The sequence below is a fragment of the Cotesia glomerata genome, linkage group LG3 (assembly GCF_020080835.1).
Source record: "Cotesia glomerata isolate CgM1 linkage group LG3, MPM_Cglom_v2.3, whole genome shotgun sequence".
Taxonomy (NCBI): Eukaryota; Metazoa; Arthropoda; class Insecta; order Hymenoptera; family Braconidae; genus Cotesia; species Cotesia glomerata.
The window spans coordinates 7,521,505-7,539,568 of record NC_058160.1 but is presented as its reverse complement, the minus strand read 5'-3'; the positions used below and the strand labels follow the sequence as shown (position 1 = coordinate 7,539,568).

Genomic DNA, 18,064 nt, shown 5'->3' with positions numbered 1-18,064 from the left:
AAAATTATAATTAGATGTAAATTAAATGTATATTTATGTACCGACTATCTAAAGTTCAGTTTATCTGTAAACATTCCTGTTTCTTATTATATAATTTATAACTTTCATTATTTTAGCTATTTTTTTTAATCGTTGTATATTACTGACATCGATATTAAAATATACTACTTATATCAAAAGCTCAAAATTTCACATTTATTACGTAAATATAAACTAATGATTAATGACATTTAAATATATTAGGTTGAAAATAAATAGAAATAATCTTTATTTTTAATGCTAATAAGGAAGACCCCCAAATTAATTGCTAAAAATATTCATTTCAATATTATATTATGAGATACAATATTCCTAAAATCGATTTATTTTAATCCAAGTACAGTCAAAACCGTTTTAATTAAAACGCCGAATGGGATATAACGATGAAACTTTCAGGCCCCGTCTCGATCCTATCAGAAATCTTCAAGTAGAAAACCATATGTAGCAACATCGCATGTAACAGCAATGATTAAAAAATATTTTCAGAAAAATGTATCGCCTATAACGTCCAAAAAATACTTTTATTTTTTTTATCAACAATTATATTTTAATCAAAATACAGAATTGAGGCAGAGTTGTGAGTGTTGAAAATTTATTAACGTTTAAAAATTAACTTAAATCACTTTTTGGTTGAAACACTGTAATTTTTAGTTTTGATGAAGGTATTTATGAGGCTCGTTAAAGTCCGGTCGTCCCTGTCATAAACCTTTTTTTCAAAGAAGTATCCCTCATTTTTTTGACCTGCAAACCGGCGTAACTGCATCGGTGTAGACATGGTAATTTTCATCTTTTAACAAATTTTGAAGAGCTGGGTTGGAACCATACCAATTCTTACAGTACATTGAGAACATGTATCAACAAAATTTTTAAATTTACTAGGAACGATTTTTCGATTAACTGACACATGGCGAAAAATTGGTAAATTAAAAAAAAATTCATAAAGTTGTCCAATTTGGAATTAAATGCTTCATGAAGCATAGTAAAGCATTCCACCGTAAATTTGGCTGAAAAAATTCGATTTCTCATTATTTTAAAAAAATCAACCCTTTTAAATTTGATTTATTGCTTCACACTTTCGTTGTAATTGTTTATTCTATTGTTCGTAAACTATAAATCAAATTCAAAAATTAAGCGAAAAAAGTTTCCTTTATACCTGACGCTTTATACTTATTTTCTCTAATTTGGTACTTAAGTACAACCAATCACGTAGGCTTCTCCCCACTTTTTAACAGTCCTAGCAGTCACAAGAATTAGTACTAAGATGAGTCATGGGACGGTCACAGAAAAAACTTTTTCAAATCTAAGTCTTTCAAGTGTGAACTATCGTTGAAATTTTTGTGTCTACAAATTTCTGTATGCTCCATATTAGTAGTGTTAGTGTTCGTAATTTTCGATTATCTATTCAATTTTTCATGAAAGATTAAAGCTTTGTGGTGGTTTTAATACGAAAATTTTTTCGATAAATTTATCATCTCAAGCAACCAACAAGTAAGTACTCTTATTCATAGGTTATTCATATTCATCTACTGAAAAAAAAGTATAAGTCGACATCGGTACACGGAAAAAAGTAAACTATAATAAATAACAGTCGATTTATAATAAGTAATGATCAACTGCTAAAAATTACCATTTCAAACAGTAAAATCGTGATTTTACTATTTACTTTATAATATTTACCATTTAAACGTTACAATTTACTCTTTACATGGAAGAAAATACTATTTCAAACAGTAATATTCGCTATGTAAATGTCTAAAATATTAAAGTATAATAATTAAGAATTTTGACTTTGATATTTATCATTTCGTACCTAAAAAATGATCTTATGATATGTAAAAAGTATAAAATAAAGTTAGTAAATTTCTAATACAAGCAACGTCAATATTTACAAAGTAAAATGGTAAATTTTAAACGCAACGCTAAAAATCAAACTGTAATTATTGACTTGCTTGGACTGTTAAAATGTATATTTTAAAAGTATAATTTTTACTGTTTCAAATGTTAAATTCTCCCAGAGTGAGACCCCCTTCTCTTTCATCTAAGTTCCCCTTCTCCTCATAATATGGATTATATATTGAAATGGCAATTTTTACTGTTTGTAACTGTAATTTTTAAAGATGAAAGAGTCGTTATTTACTATAGTGACAGCTACTAATCACTTATTTTGGACATTAAATTATAAATTGTGGCTTTTATACTTTTCTACACTAAGTTCTGTAATATTTATAATTTTGCCACCCCGATGTCCGCTTTACTGTTTGAAACTATAAAAATTAACCGAAATCCGAGTGAATATTACAGTTTACTTTTTTGCGTGTACATTTTGGTACTATAGCGATATTTGTATAAGCACGAAACATAGAAAATTTAGGTCCCACTACATTACATATGAGGTCCATTTTTCAACAGATTTCTTAAAATTGAAAAACGGAATTTCACGATAGAAGACATTTTTAAAGGTTATTACAAAAGAAAATCATAATATAACCTTTTTTAATTATTAATACTATTTGCTTCTTAAAATATTGTCATTAATTTTTTAACAGTCAGTTAGTGAAATACATTTTTTAACATATTACAATTTATAAAACAATTTAAACCTCGCTTGTCAAAGTTTATTCTTTAAAAAAAATTTTTTTATGTACTATGCATTTGGGACACTCTAACCCAGCAAACGGGGTCGGATTGGGTCGGATTCAATTTCTGAAATCTTCGTTTTTCAATCCGTCTTAATACGATTCAATTCGATCCGTCAGTGTTCGATAACTATAGTAAAAATTTTACCAACTTCTAAAAGTTCTTCTATACCGGCAACTAAATTAACATTTTCTACTTTATTCAACGACACTGATAATACAGTTAGATGTTATTATTATTGAAAAGTAAATTTTCTTATAAATAATATATATTAATTATGTATTTAAATATTAAAAAATAATTTTAAATATTTAAAAATTTTATGATACTAAAATTAGCCGACGTTTATAATTTTTTTGTCTATTTTTGGTTCATTAAATTAGAACAAAAAAAATTTTTTTTTACATTGCATTTACAGTTTTTCTAATTTTTATGAATGAAAATTAAAAAAAATTTTTTCAATAATTTTTCAATAAAAAAAAATTGCAAAAATTTGTAGATGTCAAATAATTAAATTTTAATAAATGTTTTTATTCAGGGTCCTATTTAAATCATTACAGTAAAATGTTATTTAAAATATTTAATTTATTAATAGATAATTTTTATTAATAATAATACACACTTTGTTCATAACTATACAATTAAAAGTAACTTATTATAAATATAAACTAGACAAAAAATGTCTGCGGCAAGTAAATAAATAAATACAATCATTTCATTATATTCTACAGTTATAATTATGTTACATTTTTACTATACAATTTAAATAATTAATTAACGTTATTTTAAACTTTGAAATAATTAATTTCAACACCAACGAAAAAATTGAAAAATGAGGCGAACAAAGTGGAGCAAAAAAATAGTACTCAAGTTATTCGTAGTAATACTAAAGAAGGAAACAACGAACATGAAATTATCAACTCGACCGAAAAGCGATTCAACATCGATGAATTGGAATTGGAAGATACTATGATAATAGAGTGCGATTTTCCAATAGATGAATAAAATAAATTTTTCAAATTATGAAGAATGAATTGATTTTTTTGTTCACTTTTAGAATTTTATTTTTTCTAATAAGTTTTTTTAAGAATTTTTATAGAAATTTGAAAATTAAATTATAAACATATTAAATTTAAATTTTAAAGATAAATATTTTTTATTTTAATTTTTGCCTCGAACGTAATTAGAAAAGTATAATTATGTAATTTATTAACTATGGTCCAATCATATAGACATAAATTTCTTAATATAAATAAAATATAGAAATGTAACATTTTAGTTGCATGCGTTGAGCTTACACCTTTAGAGAATATAATACTTTTATTTCCATTATTTAAAAAAATTTTTTTTCCATAAATTATGATTTCATTTCTGCTATCTCCAAATGCATAATTGTCTAATATGAATCTATATATATGAAATACACAATACCCCCATGAAAAAAAAATTTTGTAAATATATGTTCCGAAATATATAAAAATATTTTTTTAATATATTATAAATCTATAAAAAATATATAAATTATGTATAGTAAATATATTTTTAATAACTAACTTTTGGCCGATTTACATATATATTTTATACATTTAAAATATATTTTAGATACGTTAAAAATATATTTTTTTATATTTCAGCTATATTTTTTTTATGTATTTTAAAATATATCTAAAATATATGTAAAAATCGGCGAAAAATTAGTTAGTATAAAAAAATTTTTTTTGCATATTTTTTATATATTTATATATTGTTTATACATTTCATTTTTAATATATTTTAAATATGTTTTTTACATATTTCGAAACATATATATATTTTTTATAGGGGGGAAAAACTGCAGCTCCGATTATCATTTAAATTCTACTTTAACCACGGATGATAAATGAGCCGACCAAGTCGGTAAATTGAACTCTGCCTCGAATTTATTCTATCCGATTCAATGCGTTTTAGCACGAAACACTGTGTTCAAAAATCGCATTAAATCGGGTTAGTTCGCATTGAATTTCAATCCGATTTCGATTGCTGGGAAGCTAAATCGACCACTTGTAACCCCGGCCTTTTTCAATTTTGCTAAAAATTTTTTATCTTTTCCTATACCATATAAAAAACTTTTTTCATCATTTTTTCGATTCTTTTTAACCAACCCAAAACAAATGTTATTATCAATATTTTAATCTATTATTTTTTTCTCCAATTTATGCATTTTTCACTCAATATAATCAGAAAATAATGTAAATTCATTTTTGCAGATTGATCAAGTGATACAAAATAAAAATGGCTTCTTTAACAACAGGCGTAAGTGAACCAACAATAATTTCACCGACGGAATTTGAACCCAAGTCTCGTTTCAATTTCGAATTAAAACTGACAGAAGAACAAAAATGGGTTGACAAACATCTCTTCGACATGCCTCATAATGCTCCTGGAGTTGAATTCACAATCAAAGCAGAATTCAATAAGGAAACTTCTAAACTAGATTTAAAAATATCAAAAAATATTACCGAAATCGCTATCGCTATTGTTGAGATAACCATGCCCGGAATGGAATCTTTAATCAAAGATGTATCTAAATGGAAAAATAACATTTGTTTCGACGATATTCCGATACCCTTTTACTTCGATATATGTTCTAAAGTTAATAATTTTTGTGACTTAAACGAATCAAGTGAGCATAAATATTGTGTACCAATCGGTTGTTCAGTAATATGGTACGGGTTTCTGTACGAATTCAGAGATTCAGATTCATACTATACGGAATTGAGAGAAGAATACAACAAAGATTCCAGTGACATCACAATTAAAGTCGAAGATATTAAATTTTGTTCCCACCAATTTCTTCTAAGCAAAACGAGTCCGGTATTCAAAGAGTTACTTTTGAGCGATATTAATACAGAAGATAACTTTCTACACATTCAAAACATTGACGCTGAAGTCATGAGAGAATTGTTATCTTTTTTGTATTACGGTAGGCTAAAAAATGCTGTTAAAAATCGAAATTTGACATTGAAAGTGTTCAAGGCAGCATCACTCTATAAATTATCAAAACTAGAAAATGTATGTGCGCTGTTATTGACCAATGATTTGACAAAAGACAATGTAATTATGATGCTAGAAATGGGTATAAAATATCAGTCACAAATACTGCGACAACGATCCATTACTTTTATTACAAACAATCAAATTTAAAGTTTCGATATTCGTAATACAAGATATATTTGTTATTTATTTAAATTAAATAGTTAGAAAATATATTTGTAATAAATCACGAACACGAAGGTTTTCTTATTTCGAAGTTTAAGAATATCTTTAACGCTACTCAGAAAATACATCTCGTGACCATGATGAAAAATTTTGAAAAAATTCAAGTAACAGCTGTGAGAGAGAAATCATCTTTTATGAGCAACAAGTAACGTAAGCAGAAACGCAGGTCAACATTGACTTATTGTTAAGACCCAAGAAAATGGTATACAGCATTAAGGGGTCTAAGGGTCTAAAAACTCTAAAGCAAGACAATACTAACGAAACGAATCACACTAATGGAATCCAAGATAAACGAGAAAAACTAACCAACAGTGAACATTGTACTTCAGAGGACAGTGTTGAGTGAACTAATCATAACGCGGTTTTTCTATTTCATCATAAATTGAAAATTATTTCAATAAAACTGTAAAAAAATATTATAATACCGGAAAAAGTTTGAAAAGTATTTTTTTCTTATAAATCAGAAGAAATCCTCATCAATTATTTAAATAAGGTAAGAAAAAATATTTTAATTTTTTGATCATCCACAGTAGTTAACATTTTTAATTACCAATCTGTTTTGAGCAAATAAATTTCTATACTATATTTCAGCATTATATATTACAAAAGTATTAATTAAGTAAATCGTGTTGGCATTTATAAAACTGTAGTATCTTAGCACATTTTCTGATTAGACAATTTTTTAGAGTTTCTAGTTTGCTGAGCTGAAATTAATTTTCATTCGAATTAAAAAAAATTTTTAATTTGTTTCTGTAATTAATTTAATTTTTTCATCTCTAAAATGTTGTTCGATTAAGTTAATAAAAAGCCTAACTTTTAAGCATACGAGATATTCCACGCTAAATCGATCACTTTTAATCCCGACCTCTTCCGATTTGGCTAAAAAAAAGATATGAATTAAAAAAAAATGGCTTTCTTTTTTTTAATGAGCTATAACTTTCTCAAAAATTTACTCATAAGAAAGTTTTGTTTTTATTTTTTATTTTGGAATTTATTTCCGAAAAAAATTTCGATATTAAAATCTATGACATTTTTTAATTTTTCAAGAAAAATCTATTTTATCTCGAAGTTCGCCGATTTTCTATTTTTTCGGTTAAAAAAAACATTAATCCCGGAAAAAATGACGCGGATCATGGAGTGAGTCTACTATTTTTTTTTATCAAAAAAATTAAAAAAAAGAAATTAGGAAAACGGTTGACCCGGAAGGCCATCCCTGCAACTTCCCGCTACTTTCGTAATTAAGCGCTCAAAATTGCACTTATTACATTTTTGAGCTCGAAGAGCTCAAAATATAATTTACGTGTCCTTTTGAGCTCAAAAGTCTGATAGAAGTTTAATAAAACACTATTTTTTGAATTTTCAAACCGCAATAACTTTTGAATGAATGAACAGATGTTAACGCAGTTGGCGGCATTCGACGTAGTTTTTTAAATTCTATGATACATTTTTAAACACAAATTGATAAGACCGGAAGTTTCAGTGTAATTCGAAAAAAACACTTTTTTTCGATTTCTTTCGTCAACGATAACTCACGAACGAATCAACCGATTTTGACCAGATTGGTGGCGATCGACGTGGTTTTTTGATGTTAGAATTGATCAGTTTTTTGGAATTGATCGATCAAGCCGTTTGAAAGTTATCAAAAAAAAACCATATTTGGAAAAATGTTTTTTCGCAGTTTTTTTAAGATTTCTCAATATCTATGGGTGCGAATCGGTCCAACTTGTATTCAAAATCTAAGTTTAGTCGAATCCCTTCGAATGGCATCAATCGCGATCAAATCGATCAAGCGGTTCAAAAGTTATGAGAGGCTTACACACACACACACACACACACACACACACACACACACACACACATACATACATACCATCGCGGGAATAGTAAGGGAAGCTTCCTAGGACCTCAAAACGTTGAGTTATGATGAAAATTCGATCTTCGGAAAACGGGGTGAAAACAATAACTTCCCGATTTTTGAAAATTTTCAATTTTCTTAGCGGGAAGTTAAAAAAACGTTCCCATAAGGCAATTTTTGAGAAAGTTATAGTTGATTGACAAAAAAGCCATTCTTTTGAAAAATTTACAGCTTTCTTGGGTAAGTTAAAAAAATTAGAAAATTTTCTAAAAAATGTTTTCAATGGAATACAAGGAAAAAAACATTTCAGCAAAATCAAAAGGGGTCAAGGTTAAAAGTGCTCGATTTGACTTGGAATGACCCATACACATTGTAATATTTTTTTTTAAATATTGTTCGCAGATAGTTTAACTTTCGGAGCTGCAGCTGCCATTGCTGAAATGACGATCTCCGATATGCCGCCTATACTTCGTGACATCACGGGATGGACGGACACATATCATTTCAATGAGCTTCCACTAGCTATTCATTCGGATAAATGTCCAAAAAAAGATACGCACTGTGATCCATCTAGCTTAGGTGAGCATAAGTATAGTGCTAAAATTAACTGCTCAATAACGTGGCTTGGATTTACCGACGACGATCATTACTCATGCTCCGTATATAATGACGTGATAAAATTTTGTCGTATGGAATCCAGTGATATAATTTTAAAAGTCGATGAAATCGACTTTTTAGCACATAAAATACTTTTGCGGACAGAAAGTGAAGTCTTCCAAAAAATGTTAGATGCGGATCTTGAAGAGAATTGTATCTCTTTATCTGATCTTGAAATCGATGTTATTCAAGAGTTATTAACGTTCTTATATTATGGAAAACTCATTAAAGCATCTACAAATGAAGAATTAGCAGTAAGGCTTTTTAAAACCGCTTGTGTATATAAATTTTCAAAATTAAAAAATGTATGCGCACTAATTTTAAGTAACAAACTTACTCTTGAGAATGTTTTAATGATGGTAAAGATAGGAACTCTTTACAGTTCATCATTATTGAGAGAAAGAGCTATCACTTTTCTAAAGACTCATAAAATAGAAATATTAAATTCAAATGATATTTTAACTTAATTAACACTCGAATATAATGTTGTATATAAAAAAAAATTTAATAAATTTTTATAATAGAAATAAAGACTTAAATTACTTTATGAACTAATAACATGATTAATCCGAAATTCCACATAAAAATATAGAAAAAAAGTGTATAGTTTTAAGTAAATTTACTTCACTCTAAGATGTTTTCTCAGGTAAGTTTTATTTTCACAAACCGGTAAGTAATAAAAAATCTAATTACCGGTAATAAAAAATCTAATTTCTTCATATCAAATTAAAATTTAAAAAGATTTAATATATAGCTTGAAATAATTGTACCTTTGAATAGTACTTCATAATTCATCTTATCGTTCTACTTGAAAAAATTTAAAAAAAGAGTGTTCTCCACCTATCTGCTGTTGCGGAACTAATTACTGTATATGAGGCATTGCACGCCAAATCGACCATTTTTAATCTCGACCCCTTTCGATTTGTCTGAAAAATTTTTATGCAAAGCGTTTTTCAAACTTTTTTATCGAATCGAAAAAAATGTATAAATTAAAAAAAAAATAGTTTTTTTTCCAGACAGCCATAACTTTTTCAAAGTTTTTTTTTGGATTTTTATTTTTAATATAATAAATGTAATTTTTGACAGCAAATTATTCAAACCTACCTTTATTTTTTTTTATTTGTCAAAAAAATCAAAAATTTCTCAGTGATTACTATTTTCGATTATTTTTCTTTTACTATATTAAATTTTGACATTTTCAGCGAATCTTTAAATTTTTTCAGTGGTATTTTTCGACTATTTTTTTCAGTTGGTTGAGCAAACAAATTTAAAAAAATTCTAAAAAAAATTTTTCATAGGATAAAAAAAATGAAAAATTTTAAATAGAATCAAAAGGGATGGAGGTTAAAAATGGTCGATTTGACTCGGAATACTTCGTATAAATTTAGATTCACTAAAATTATAAAAACCTAAAATAAAGTCAAGAATACTATAAGAATTATTAATTTTTCATAAGTTGGTATAAATTCAATCAGGTAAGGATTGAATAAAATTTTCACACATAATAAAGAATCAGTAAGCTTAATTGTGTGTCAATAAAAATATTTTATTAATTTGAGATAATTAGGATTACACCAATAATTTAGTAAGTAATTAAATTATTTTATGATACTATGAGTCTCGTGTAGGTCGTATTGAAGAATCTTGATGTTGCAATAATGGCGCTCTTTCTTGTCTTACTTCAGATAATGTAGACAGTTCTTGAACTGGGCTCCGTTGCCATAAACTTCTTGTAGCCATTTCTTGGTAACCTCTTCTTCTTATCTACAAACAAGAAATTTTACTTATGTTTAGTCTAATCGAATATAAATATATAAAAAAATAAGTAACCATTCACACATTAAAAAACCCTGATAAATCCACGTCGCGTGAACCATAAGGACCTTTAAATTTACGCGGTATGGATTTAGGACCCTTACATTCACGCAGTGTAGATTTATCAGGACTTTTTTACGCATGAATAGACATGTCCAAAAAAAAGCAGTTATTATAATGTTGAAATTTTTACAGAATATAAAATATCTTTGAACGCAGATTAAACTCACTTGTTTTTGATGAAGCTCATGCAGGTACAAAGTGGATAAGGACATATCAGCTGCAGTAAATTTGATAGGAACTGAAAAATCAGGTGTTAACTTTTGGCTGGATCCGAATACAGAAGCGCCAAGAGATCGATTAGATATTCCTTGCTGCAAATCATAAAAAAGACCTCGTTCGTTGTGCAGTGGACTTTCAGCTTTAGTCATGCCTCTTTTTACAAGACTTTTTACAATCTTAAAATAATTCTTCGACAAAGTAACTGATTATTTTCAAAAATAATTATGTTATTAAATATATATTATTAAATGTAGTATTGAAATTTATACGTCGTTTTATTAAAAACCATTTTATTAAAATGTTTAATAAATTAATTTATGTGTAGTTTAATAAATGTTAAATAAACTTTCATCAAGTATTATTTTTTAATTTAATCCGTGCATTTTTGTTTTCGAATATAGGTCATTCCATCAAATAAGAACATTTTTACGGGGTGACCCTCGCGGATTATGTTTAAAATTTATGGAGGTGTTCTCTATAATAAGAAATAAATTTCCTAGAAGTTTCAGCCCTTAACATGCAGTGGTTCTGGAGTTATGATTTTTTGAAATTTTGAAAAAAAATTTTTTATAACTTTTTTATTAATTTTTCTAAAGAAGGAAGCTTTTTTATTAAAATCCACGAAAAATCTTATCTCTTGGGAAAAAAGCTCAGCTTTTGAATGAAAATATCCATTTTATTATAAACACATCAGAAGACCCTTTAAAATCCAATTAAAGTGGAAAAATTGATTTTTCTCGGTGTGCGGTGCAAGGTACATCCAATTTGACTTTTTTTTCTGAAAAATCAGAGTTTTTTACACAAAATATATGGTTTTCACGATGTGCATATTTTTTGTTCAATCGCAATTAAATTAAACGTAAAATCTTTATAATTAAAATACTTTTATTTTTGAACTTTTTTCAGATGTTGATACAGTTTTAATAAGAGCATATCCAATTTCATCATTTATCGGTAAAAGTGTTACTAATGTCTGTGTACCCTTTACCGTTTTTGATAAAGAATATCGTACGTCTAACACATTTTTTTTGTCTAAATAATCATTATTCGTTATGAAAGTAAAATCAACGCCTGTAAAATTCTTGATTGCCCAGGAATTCAAATCTTGTGGTGCCAGTATATGTTTTTTATTTTCCATTTGTAATGAAGCTCTAGCAGCATGTCGTTTTACTGGACCTACAAGCCCATCGCATGGTCCTTTGCCATGGGCAGTCGCAAAAAAATGCCACTCAACGATGATCTAAAGTCAGCATAATATTAACATAAATTAGTAAATGTTTTTTTATTTTTAAATTGCTGAGGTGCTCCATCTGAGAAGTAAAAAATCCTTTCAATAACAGTAAATTTTTCTCTTAAAAAAGAAATCAATTGTTCTTGAAATAAATAAATCAAAACTGTGTCATGTTTAAGGCAATCTGAGATACCAACTAAGCCTAAATGCTTAATAGTATCATTTTCGTTTTAGTAAACCACCATTTGAAGTATAGTAGCTTGGTCATTATTTCAGTGATAGCCTTGAGCAGCTTCCTGCACAACAAACGCAATTTTCTACCAAGTTAAAAACTACCGCTAATTCACCACTCTTCAAATTTAATTTCGCATTAGGAAAAAACAGACTTTGTATTTTTACTATAAAGTCATGTTTTAAAAGTTTCTCAAGTTGCGTCGCTAAAGTATCAATAAAGTCATCGGAATCCGAAATAACGTTTACAATGGTACATCGATCGGTTGATGTCCACATTTTAAATTCGATTTCATTTACATCAAATTCTTTAAACGATGGATGAAAATAATTAATGATTTCTTCATTGTTTGGACATCTATTACAACTTCTGAAGAAGCACGATTCCGTTGGATTATTACAAATCAATTTATTCAATAAATTTTTATAAATTGATTAAGTTTCCATTATCCAATCAGTATTTCTCGCAAATTTTGGAAAATTACATCTTAAATAAGAAAATGGAATCATAGTTGTGAGCGCCATCTGCATTGTATAAACTCAATTTTTTAACGAGCCGTTTGAAATTTTAAATATTTAACAGAAAATTATTTTACTATCCCGAATAATCGTATAACGCTTAGCCGATATAACGTTTAATTTAATTGTGATTGAACAAAAAATATGCACATTGTGGAAACCATATATTTTGTGTAAAAAACTCTGATTTTTCAGAAAAAAAAAGTCAAATTGGATGTACCTTGCACCGCACACCGAGAAAAATCAATTTTTCCACTTTAATTGGATTTCAAAGGGCCTTCTGATGTGTTTATGATAAAATGGATATTTTCATTCAAAAGCTGAGAATTTTTCCGACAAGATAAGATTTTTCGTGGATTTTAATAAAAAAGTTTTCCTCATCAGAAAAATTAATAAAAAAGTTAAAAAAAATTTTTTTTCAAAATTTCAAAAAATCATAACTCCAGAACCGCTGCATATTAAGGGCTGAAACTTGTAGGGAATTTATTTCTTATTATAGAAAACACCTCCATAAATTTTAAACATAATCCGCGAGGGTCACCCCGTAAAAATGTTCTTATTTGGTGGAATGACCCATATATTCCATGCATTGCTAATTTTTACTTATAACGACTGTCGGCTATAACGACCATTAACAGGAGGTACCTTCAATGTCGTTATAAATGGTTTTCACTGTATTATCAACATCTGAATCTATTATTTTTTCTCAAGTTTATGCATTTTTCACTCAATAAAATCAGAAAATAATGTAAATTCATTTGTGCAGATTGATCAAGTGATACAAAATAAAAATGGCTTCTTTAACAACAGGCGTAAGTGAACCAACAATAATTTCACCGACGGAATTTGAACCCAAGTCTCGTTTCAATTTTGAATGAAAACTGACAGAAGAACAAAAATGGGTTGACAAACATCTTTTCGAAATGCTTCATAATGATCCTGGAGTTGAATTCACAATCATAGCAGAATTCAATAAGAAAACTTCTAAACAAGATTTAAAAATATCAAAAAATATTACCGAAATCGCTATCGCTATTGTTGAGATAACCATACTCGGAATGGAATCTTTAATCAAAGATGTATCTAAATGGAAAAATAACATTTGTTTCGATGATATTCCGATACCCTTTTACTTCGATATATGTTCTAAAGTTAATAATTTTTGTGACTTAAACGAATCAAGTAAGCATAAATATTGTGTACCAATCAGTTGCTCAGTATTATGGTACGGGTTTCTGTACGAATTCAGAGATTCAGATTCATACTATACGGAATTGAGAGAAGAATACAACAAAAATTCCAGTGACATCACAATTAAAGTCGAAGATACTAAATTTTGTTCCCACCAATTTCTTCTAAGCAAAACGAGTCCGGTATTCAAAGAGTTACTTTTGAGCGATATTAATACAGAAGATAACTCTCTACACATTCAAAACATTGACGCTGAAGTCATGAGAGAATTGTTATCTTTTTTGTATTACGGTAGGCGAAAAAATGCTGTTAAAAATCGAAATTTGACATTGAAAGTGTTCAAGGCAGCATCACTCTATAAATTATCAAAACTAGAAAATGTATGTGCGCTGTTATTGACCAATGATTTGACAAAAGACAATGTAATTATGATGCTAGAAATGGGTATAAAATATCAGTCACAAATACTGCGACAACGATCCATTACTTTTATTACAAACAATCAAATTTAAAGTTTCGATATTCGTAATATAAGATATATTTGTTATTTATTTATTTAAATTAAATAGTTAGAAAATATATTTGTAAAATCATCTTTTATGAGCAACAAGTAACGTAAGCAGAAACGCAGGTCAACATTGACTTATTGTTAAGACCCAAGAAAATGGTATACAGCTTTAAGGGGTCTAAGGGTCTAAAAACTCTAAAGCAAGACAAAGTCTAACGAAACGATTCACACTAATGGAACCCAAGATAAACGAGAAAAACTAACCAACAGTGAACATTTTACTTCAGAGGACAGTGTTGACTGAACTAGTCACAACGTGGTTTTTCTATTTCATCATAAATTGAAAATTATTTCAATAAAACTGTAAAAAAATATTATAATTCCGGAAAAAGTTTGAAAAGTATTTTTTTCTTATAAATCAGAAGAAATCCTCATCAATTAATTAAATAAGGTAAGAAAAAATATTTTGATTTTTTTGATAATCCACAGTAATTAACATTTTTAATTATCAATCTGTTCTGAGCAAATAAATTTTTGTACTAAATTTCAGCATTATATATTACAAAAGTATTAATTAAATAAATCTTGTTGGCATTTATCAAACTGTAATATCTTAGCTCATTTTCTGATTAGACACGTTTTTAGAGTTTCTAGTTGGTTGAGCTGAAATTAATTTTCATTTGAATTATAAAAAATTTGTAATTTGTTTCTGCAATTAATTTAATGTTTTCATCTCTAAAATGTTCGATTAAATAAATAAAAAGCCTAACTTTTAAGTATACGAAGTATTCCACGCTAAATCGATTACTTTTAATCCCGACATCTTTCGATTTGGCTAAAAAAAAAGATATGAATTAAAAAAAAATGGCTTTTTTTAATGGGCTCTAACTTTCTCAAAAATTTACTCATCAGAAAATTTTGTTTTTATTTTTTATTTTGGAATTTACTTTCCGAAAAAAATTTTTAAAAATATTAAAATCTATGACATTTTTCACTTCTTAAAGAAAAATCTATTTTATCTCGAAGCTTGCCGTTTTTATATTTTTCGGTTTAAAAAAAACTTTTATTAATCCCGAAAAAATGCCGCGGATCATGGAGTGAGACGACTATTTTATTTTATCAAAAAAATTAAAAAAAAAAAAAGTGTGTGTGTACTTATGTACGCACGTTAGAAGTTATACTTCTTTGACGTAACAAGATAAAAATCTTTCTAAATATTTAATCTATCGCGTTATCCTACGTTTGTAGAAAAAACGACACTAATAATAGAAAAAAAGGTATTTAATACATTGAAAGTTTTATTATAACACATTGTCTGGTTAAATAATGTTTATTTAAATATCATAAAAAAATTATTTCTACATAATCAAAAAAATCTGGAAATCGGTTGATCGTGCAGGCCAACCCTAGAACTTCCTGCTAAGTTTGCATTTCAAGCACCTTAAAATGTGTTTTTTGATTAATATTTGAGCTTTTCAAGCTCAAAGCGCAGTTTTTCACATTTTGAGCTCCTCGAGCTCCAAATGTATTTATTAAACAACTGTAACTTTTGAATGCGTCGTTCGATTTTGTTTTTTGAAAAAGCATTCGGTACAGTTTTTAAAGCACAAAAAGAAAATGTACAAGTTTTTATTGATCAGTTGAAGAAACTGGAAAATATCTTAAAAAAATAACGAAAAAAAAAATTTTGTGAATTTCTAAACAACTATAACTTTTAAATGCGTCGTTCGATTTTCATTTTAAAAAAAGCATTGGACGCAGTTTTTAAGTAAAAAAATGTATACATGGTTTCATTATGATTTTTTCGTACGCTTTATTTTTAAAAAACATAAAAATTGAAATTTTTGGAGTTTACTACTTAAGAATCGATTTTAATATAAGGCGCCCCGGTATGAGAAAAATATGGAGAGTAAAACCTACTCATCAAATGGGATAGTAACGTTTTTGGTGCGCATCATTTCTCGCGCACCTTTCACTTTTCAGTTGTGTGTGTGTGTATATACTTGTATGTAGCCAGCATACACATTATACTGCGTGATAGCTTATAGTCTTGTCAACCAGTGCCTTTTTGGTCAGCTTTTTTCTGCAGTCATCGAAAATTATAATTGAGGTGTCATTCGATTCGAAATGGGATCTAAATGATTTTTGAAAAAAATGAAGTTCCGCTTGCAAAAATTGCAAAGGTTATTAAGAATTAATTGAAAAAAAGGGGGTTTAGTTTTTTACAAATATCTTAAAAACTAATAAAGATTTAAAAAATTCAAAAAGAAGAGGAAATTTCCTAGAAAAAGGTCTGGATTCCGGAACTGTAGGACCAATATTAATAATTTTCCCAGAGGGATGAAAATACGGCTGAAAATGGGTGCTCTGGCTTGCGTAAGCCATGCCTACTTTGAACACGATTAATAAAAATTATTTTAACATATTAAATATAAAATTTAAGAAATGAAAAAAATCAGGGGCTTACTGGATAGATAAATGAACAATAATCCGCTTGAAAAAATTCTTATCACAATTTTTCAATTAGTTATGCAATTGTTAATTAATAATTTTTTTTCTGCTTGAACATGTACATTGCAAGTGTGTGATAATTGTTAAATTATCCCCGTTCAAATAATTAAAAAATTGTTATTTTTTATTAATAATTTTCGTTGTTGCAAAATTAAAAACTTAAATTAATCATCAAAAAAATTTATTTTTTCAAAATATTATTAATGATCCGTTTTTATGTTGTCAAAAGCTGCACGGAAATAACTTTTTTAAATTTTTACCATTTACTGTTTAAAAAATTGTTATAAACCAATGCGTTGTTCATAAGATGATTGAAAATTTTTTCATGAAATTTCAATCTTTGATACAAATAATGATTTTTAAAAGAAAAATTGTTCCTTAACCAATTTTTTGGAGTTTACTGGAGTTTACACATAATTTTTTTATTTATATCTATCGATATCAATTTGAGATTTAAAAATATTAACAAGTTAATAGAGTTAGCTATTTTGACGAATTAATTGCATAATTAATGAAAATAAATGTATCATGTATGCTTCGAGTAATATAATAGTTAATTCCATTTACCATCATTTACTAATCTATATATTTGATATAATCGTTCGTAAGGAGTAAACTCCAGCCGTGCGTCGGAGCTGACACACACGATTTTTTTTTTTTTTTATTTTTTCGGAATGGCTTCATGAATTAACTCTTAAATCTAATCAGATCTACGTTTTGATAGACCCTTTCGAATGACGTATCGTAAAACTCAATCGGTTGATTCGTTTTTGAGAAACCGTACGACAAAAATTTATTGACACACACAGACACGGCCGGACACCTCGGTGGGAATAATCAGAATGGCTTTCTGGGACCTTAAAACGTGGACATCCGATGAAAACTCGACTTTTAAAAATCGGACCGAAATCAATAACTTCCAATTAATAAAAATTTTCAATTTTCTTAGCGGGAAGTTAAAAATATATATTTACATGAAATATCGTGAATACAGTAGCCAGTTCTCACGCATACATACGTAGATGTACTTATTTTTATTTTGTTGGTAACTTTTTTTTAAAAAACTAAAATGTTCAGTAGCTAACTTCAGGGTGTCGATTTTTCGTGACGGTATGCACGCGCATCGTAAAAATGTACCCTCATCCTTTTTGCCTAACGAGCCAAAAGAAGTATAACTTCAAAAACGTTCCAATAAGGCAATTTTTGAGAAAGTTATAGTTGATTGACTAAAAAGCCATTCTTTTGATAAATTGATAACTTTTTTGGGTAAGTTAAGAAAATTAGAAAATTTTCTAAAAAATGTTTTCAATGGAATACAAAGAAAAAAAAA

At 27.7% G+C, this 18,064-nt stretch overlaps 1 long non-coding RNA gene across 1 annotated transcript; it reads right to left on the bottom strand.

The window, feature by feature from the left end:
- Window positions 1–10,122: 10,122 nt before the first annotated feature.
- Window positions 10,123–10,682, bottom strand: LOC123261044. The gene is made up of 2 exons (XR_006508594.1): window positions 10,492–10,682; window positions 10,123–10,210 (listed from the first exon to the last, which is right to left on the bottom strand). It is a non-coding gene; the product is annotated as an uncharacterized LOC123261044 (long non-coding RNA).
- Window positions 10,683–18,064: the final 7,382 nt, after the last annotated feature.